Source organism: Neolamprologus multifasciatus, chromosome 5, assembly GCF_963576455.1.
Source record: "Neolamprologus multifasciatus chromosome 5, fNeoMul1.2, whole genome shotgun sequence".
In the NCBI taxonomy this organism is placed as follows: Eukaryota; Metazoa; Chordata; class Actinopteri; order Cichliformes; family Cichlidae; genus Neolamprologus; species Neolamprologus multifasciatus.
Window position 1 is genome coordinate 37,749,779 of NC_140443.1, and position 6,809 is coordinate 37,756,587.

Genomic DNA, 6,809 nt, shown 5'->3' on the forward strand with positions numbered 1-6,809 from the left:
AGCTATTCTCAAATTAAATTTGAACTGCTGGCTCCACCAGCCTTTTGTACCAATGTAAAAATGCCACTGGTGTAAATTAACTTTGTCTTTGAGCATCAATGGCAAACTGCAAACCTGAATTTTTATTCATTTACATGCTAAGTTTTGTTTCTTATGACCAGATGGTTCCTATTAGGGGTGGAGGATTCATGCAAGCTTCCTTAATAGCAATGAAGAGAACAGCTAATTAAATACAATTTTACAATAAATCATTCTAAATTAAATTAAAGTTGAGAGAATTTTAGTGCCAGCTCAGGTGTCGGCAATTCAAATTTGAATTCAAATGTTTCAGTGTGGCAGTTATCATAGCATATGTAGCCTTATGATGACTCTTTATTGTGCCCTACCAAACGCTAATGTCATGCAGTGCCTATGCCTATACTATCCTCACTGCATTTGAAAGGTGCAAAGGATGAGCTCTAGATGACCTGATCAGAGGAGCCCAAAGGATGAGCCCTGGCTTCTTCCTTGGTGATTTCAAAGCTAGGATGCCATCATCTGCATTATCGAAGACAATAGTCCACAGGCTACTTGAGCTGCGTACTTATCACAGCGTGTGCATCACGAACAGCTGTGGAAACAGCAGCGCAGTGTTATGGCAGCACTGCATTACCAGAACACGGTGTTAAGAAGTGTTCAACACATCAGACCACGCCTCTCAAGACAGACAGCACGATGCAGCGTTGAGTATCATTCACAGCATGAACAATGGGATAAAGAAGACACTGGAGCCTGATGTAAAAGGTTTCACCCCCTCAGATCACTGGATCCGAGAAACAAATGGCCCAATAGGTGGAGCTGCGTGCAGTTATAGTCTGCACCATATACTCTTCATTCACCTCTGATGTCACCAAACCTGAGATTCTGGCGTTTTGGGCAAAATTAATTGATATTTAAGAATCGATTCAGGATTTTTAAAGACTCAATATCACATTATCCAAATTAGAATCGATTTTAATCAAAAACCACCTACATCTGATGCTTTAGTGACTTGCTGAAGTAGATCTGCATTATGTGAATCTTAACTGGAAATGTCTCAGACTAATACTAACAGTAACATAATAACAGTAAAGAAGCTTAAGTTTACACACAGTGGAAAAATATCATAATAGAAACCTGAAGACATTTGCTGGCTCAAAGACCAGCCTCATGCTGTCAGAGCAGCAGCTCTGTGAAGGACTTTGGCCAATCACAGAGCTGCATGGACATATTAATATGTCCTGTCATGGTTCTGGGTCAGTTTGACCCAGTATTTTGAGTTCTCATGTTTTGGCTTGATCTTGTTTTCTTTTTTTCTTTTTTTCTTTTTTTTTTTGCCTGTCCCATTTGGTTCTTTAGCCGTCAGAATTGTTGTCTGAAGACCAACAAGGATACCCAATGGATTTATTTTGCCAAATGGATCATCATGGCATTGCCGTATTGGTCCATTTGATCGACCTTTGTTTTTATTATTTATTTTATTTTCAGTTGTTACAGACGGGACAGACATGAGTGAGGGATAGGAAAGGGAGAAAGAAAGAGGAAGGAAAAGAAAAACAGAAGGGGAGAGGGACAGTGAGAAAGGGGGGGGGAAAAATATCTCCGGGATCACCTGTTGAGAGAAAAAGAATAGAAAACAAGCAAAAAAAACAAAACAAAGCAACATACTATACACAACACCATCGCATTAATCTAGCTAAGTGTAAACAGCAGTAAATACTAAATATTGAATGTTGTTGTGCAGCACGCAGGACAGACAGCGCACAATGTGCTTTGAAGTAGCAGCCAAGAAAGGTGTGATTTAAGTCTACGAACAGTGAACACCCGTGTGCACACCTGTGTGGATCGGCGCGCTTGTATTCAAATGGTTTCCCCATGTAATGGTCTGCTAGAGGATGTAGAGAGCCATAGCCCCGCCCCCCAGGGCATGAAGCAGGCATGGAGGAGATCATGATTGGAGGAGATCAGATTATGTAGAAAAAGTAGAATTGGGCTGAAAGATCTATCACTTTATCACCTATTCAGGTTGTAAATCGTGTTTTTAAAACGTAACTAAGTAACTAAGTAATTAATTACTTTTGAAAATAAGTAATCAGTAAAGTAACGGGATTACTTTTTGGGGAAGTAATCGGTAATTAGTTACTGATTACTTTTTTCAAGTAACTTGACCAACACTGGTGGTAACGTTTGCAGATTCACAAATGATGAGACAAACAAACGAAAACACTATTACGAACAACATTACCGCCCTGAGTTCACCCTGTTTTCTTCATTCTTATATTTGCTAAAAGTGTTTTTTATATTTCATTTTAAACTGGTTTGTGTTACTTTCTTTCATTTCTTCTGTTAAACTGTTCCATAATTTAACTCCTGCTACAGAGATAGACATACTTTTTAAAGTTGTTCTAAAAACTTTGTATTTTTAAATTCCATTTCTTAAGTTATACCCACCGTCTCTTTCTATAAACAATTTACAGATTTCTTTTGGAAGCATTTTATTAGTTTTACTTTATATATTATTTGCTCTGTTTTAAACTCCACCAAGTCGGAATTTAATAGCTTGCATTTTGAAAAACAGTCCATTTGTATGATCCCTGCACCCTGCATTATTTATTAATCTAATGGCCCTTTTCTGTATTCTAGGTATTGTTTGAGTGTTAGTTTTGTGTTTTCCCAGACCTCTACACAGTAGCTCGTATACAGCAGTAGTAAAGCACAGTATAATATATGCAGGGCTTTCCCCAGGACGGCAATGCCCCGTGCCAGTCTCCCCCGAACATAAGTACTGTGTGGTTTCCAACAGAGCTCGTGGTCAATGATCACACCAAGAAATTTTATTTCATTGACTCTTTCTAAACATTGTCAACACATATTTCTACTTTGATATTCTTCTTTTGGTTTCCAAACAACATAAATTTGGTTTTATCTAGATTCAATGATAATTTATTTATATCAAACCACGTCTTTAATATCGTTAATTCCTGTGTGATCATCTCCAAAACTTGTGGCAATTCCACACCTGAACACAGTAGAATTGTGTCATCTGCAAATATTACAAACTTTCAATTCTGCGAGACTCTGCATAGACTATGTACATAATAAACGAGGTACTCCACAAGCAACATGCATCAAATCAGATTTATATTCATCTATTTGTACATATTGTTGCCTTTTAATAGCTTTTTAACCAGTCCAAAACCACTCCCCTAAACCCGTACTTCTCCAGTTTCCAGTTTGATTAACAGTATCAAACGCCTTCTTTAGATTTACGAAAACTCCTCTTATTATCTATACATTCTGTTATCTCTTCCATTTTTCCGAGTCGTGTGTGTGTAATTGTGGATTACAATTACAACATCACTTAAAAAACGAATCTAAAAACTCAAAACATTATTTCTGTGTGAGGTCCCACTGTTACCTCCATCATTGCAGACTTAAGTACAGAAACTGCTACCAGCACAGCAGAGGTTCCAGGTTTCCATATCTAGAAATTAAAGCTGCAGAAAGCAATGATAGGGCCCCAACCTGGGGTACCTCGAGATATGCTGCAGCTGGATTATGCTGATAGTAGAGCAAGATGCAGTTTCGGGTTTTCTTGCAATAACTTGGATTAAACTTTAATTGGCTTTTGCATAAGCAAGTTATTTAAAGATAGTAGGGTTAGGTTAACTGGTAATTCTATATTACTCAGACATGTAGTGCTGGAGCAGCTTAAAGCCCATAAAGCCTTCATCACGTTGCAGCTAACATTTATTTTAACCACATGAGGTGAATAAGAAGAAGTCCATCAAAATAACTATCCCAGCTGCTGTCATAGGGCGAGAGGCTCAAAATAACTAATGAAACATTAAATTATTCAGTTCCCACTAGGTCGAGCTCAGACTATCCCTGACTGCTGGTATAAAGATGCGCTCAGGTTGGGACTTTAGTGAAACATGAAGTTTGGGGCAGACTGAACAATGTGTAACAAGCCACCGGTGCTTCATGGACCAACATCGAGTCATGCCATTTAATGACAACACACAGCTGTAAAGGTGAAGTTAGAGCAGGGTTTTCTGACTACATTTAGATTACTTTCATTCACCTTGAAGCTGTGCCTTAAAGCCTGAAATAAGAAATATTTGCTAGAAAATGAAAGTTTATTGAACCATGTGATAAATTTGTTTAAAAAAAGATTTTATTTATTTTCATTTCTGTATATGATTTATGATTTGTATCATATTTGCTACATCTGGCTTTTCTTTTTTTTTTTTTTTTAGATTTGCTTAAACATGTATTGTGCAATTTATTTATTTGGTTTTTCAGAGGAAAAAAATCACACTGATGATGTCACAGCCTTGAAAACTCAAAAAAAAAAAGTTATCGTCAAATACGATACAGCAGTAAGCATTACGGTGTGAAATATGACATTTCCTGTTGCCACTATGACCATCATCAAACATTACTATTATTATTGTTTCTATTACACTATTATTGTCAGGAGTGGACCCTTATCAGAGCAGATAAAAAAGGGGCCTTTACAGTTCTCATGCCCTAAATATTTAAGCTGCAATAACTAAAAAGCCCAAAAAGTACGATACAATGGCTTCAACAAGGGACAAGCATGCTCTAAATCAGGGGTGTCAAACTCAAATACACAGTGGGCCAAAATTCAAAACTGGAACAAAGTCGCGGGCTAACATTAATATTTATTTATTCCTCCAGATATAAGAATGAATCTTTTCTTATGGACTCAAACACGTTTTATTGAAAAACTGAATATGGAACAAGCAAAGCTTAATACTAAACAACATATATACAGTGTTGGGGAGTAACGGAATACATGTACCGCCGTTACGTATTTAAAATACAAAATATGAGTAACTGTATTCCGTTACAGTTACCATTTAAAAAGGTGGTATTTAGAATACAGTTACTTTGTTGAAATAAATGGATTACACGGCGGTACTTCCCTGTTTCATATTGTGGCGGGTCAGGACTGTTTGGGTTTTGTTTGACAGCTACGTTCTGTTGTTCCAGGTGGCAGCGTTACGGTTGCCATGGTTACAGGGTGACGCTCTCTTTCTGCTGTTTCCTGGGTGAGAGAGGCGTTTTTGTTGTTGTTGTTGTGCTAAGCTAACAGGCAGAATGCTACAGGTATAGCTCTAAAGAATGTAGCATCATAGGCAGTGTAGTCCGTGCTGCATGGAGAATGGACTGACATACACGTTATGTGTCTGTGAGCGAGGGAGGGAGAAAAAGGAAAAGTACGAGCTGTCATCGAGCAAAAACCGGAGCTGGAAGCATGTAAATATAATAATAACCACTGCAGCCAAGAAGAGAGCCTGACGAGCCCAGTTGTAAGTAAGCTATTAAGACTCGACTGTACACCGTGTTCGTGTTTTCCTCCAAAAACAATAAGTTCTGTTGGAGCAGCCTTTCAACGCCTCTCTCTGTCTCTGCTAGCAAAGTGACCCAGACAACAAAGTAAAGCTAGTTTTCAGCTACGAGCCGACACAGAACCCACCGTATTAGCCAGAGGTCCCTTTGCTACGGTTCGGAGCCGCGGACCTTCAGTAACAGTAATAAATCACAGCAATAGTACATTCATGTAGTTGTAAACAGCATGATAATATATTAAGTAATCCAAAGTATTCAGAATACGTTACTGACATTGAGTAACGTAACGGAATACGTTACAGAATACATTTTGGGGCATGTATTCTGTATTCTGTAATGGAATACATTTTAAAAGTAACCTTCCCAACACTGCATATATATTAGCTGTATAATACCAGTAGGCCAGCTCTGATAGTAATTTGATATGGCTTCGCGGGCCAGAGTTTGACACCTATGCTCTAAATGAATGAATAAATTAAATGAAAGGTGAAATGTAAATAATATCAAGCATGGCAGCATGGTTTATCACACGTAAACGTGAACAGCCCTTTATCTTCAGTGACAGGTAAACTTTAACCATGACAGGTAACAGCTCCCACAGCACAACCAACCCTTAGACACTGCGGGGGGTGGGGGCATATTTCTGTAAAACGTTGTGAGCAGCATATGGGAAGGACGGGTCAGCGACTTTGAGCCAAGCTGACCACACGCATCGTGCTCGCTGACTCATTATTTTACTTTCAAACGCGGCTAGCTACCTTCAGCTAGCCGGGCCGGCTAATTTAAAGGGACTGTTAAGCTCGCGGATGTTTGCGGTATACATTGTCACGTGGAGCACAGGAAATCCCGTACCGGGTGTTGCCCCGTTATTATTCGGTAAAGACTTTTTTAAAATCACGGGCACGTTTACAGTTAAGAAAAAAAAGATAACAGAGACATGCCGACAGGAGCTAGCGAGCTAGTGCTAAACTTTCAAAACAAGTAAATGTTCGACACACTCACCGTCTGTCGGACAGCTTCGCCCACGTGCATTATGGGAAGTGTAGTTGTATGGGAACGCGTTGTAGACCGGAAAACATGTTTGAAAAACTACAAGTACCAGAGTGCACGAGGGACGATCTTTACGTGGCGTTCACAGCCAGGAGGAATATTTTTCGCAGATTCGAAAGATTATTTTCTGTAATCATTTAACTGAAATGTTAAATGCTTTAGGTTACAATATTGATTGGATGTGAGAAACAAAATATGACACAAAAATGATGCAACTTACATCCAGAATAACAGAAAATTCCCACATACACGTTTAGTTTGTGTCGGCGTAATCCTGTTAAATACTTTAGACTCAATAAGAAATTCAGTTCAATTCAGTTTTATTTATATAACGCGCCAACAACAGCAGTTGCCTCAAGGCG

General features: G+C 38.7%; 1 protein-coding gene across 2 annotated transcripts in view; it reads right to left on the bottom strand.

Moving 5' to 3' along the window:
* Nucleotides 1-6,577, bottom strand: part of fhit (fragile histidine triad diadenosine triphosphatase) — a 126,615-nt gene extending 120,038 nt beyond the window's left edge. Inside the window, exon 1 of one of the 2 annotated variants that reach the window (XM_085159113.1) lies at nucleotides 6,400-6,577. The gene's annotated coding sequence lies outside the window, so the exon portion shown is untranslated. The remainder of the gene's footprint in view (nucleotides 1-6,399) is intronic. The other variant, XM_085159111.1, reaches the window with a different exon arrangement.
* Between the last annotated feature and the right edge of the window lie 232 nt (nucleotides 6,578-6,809).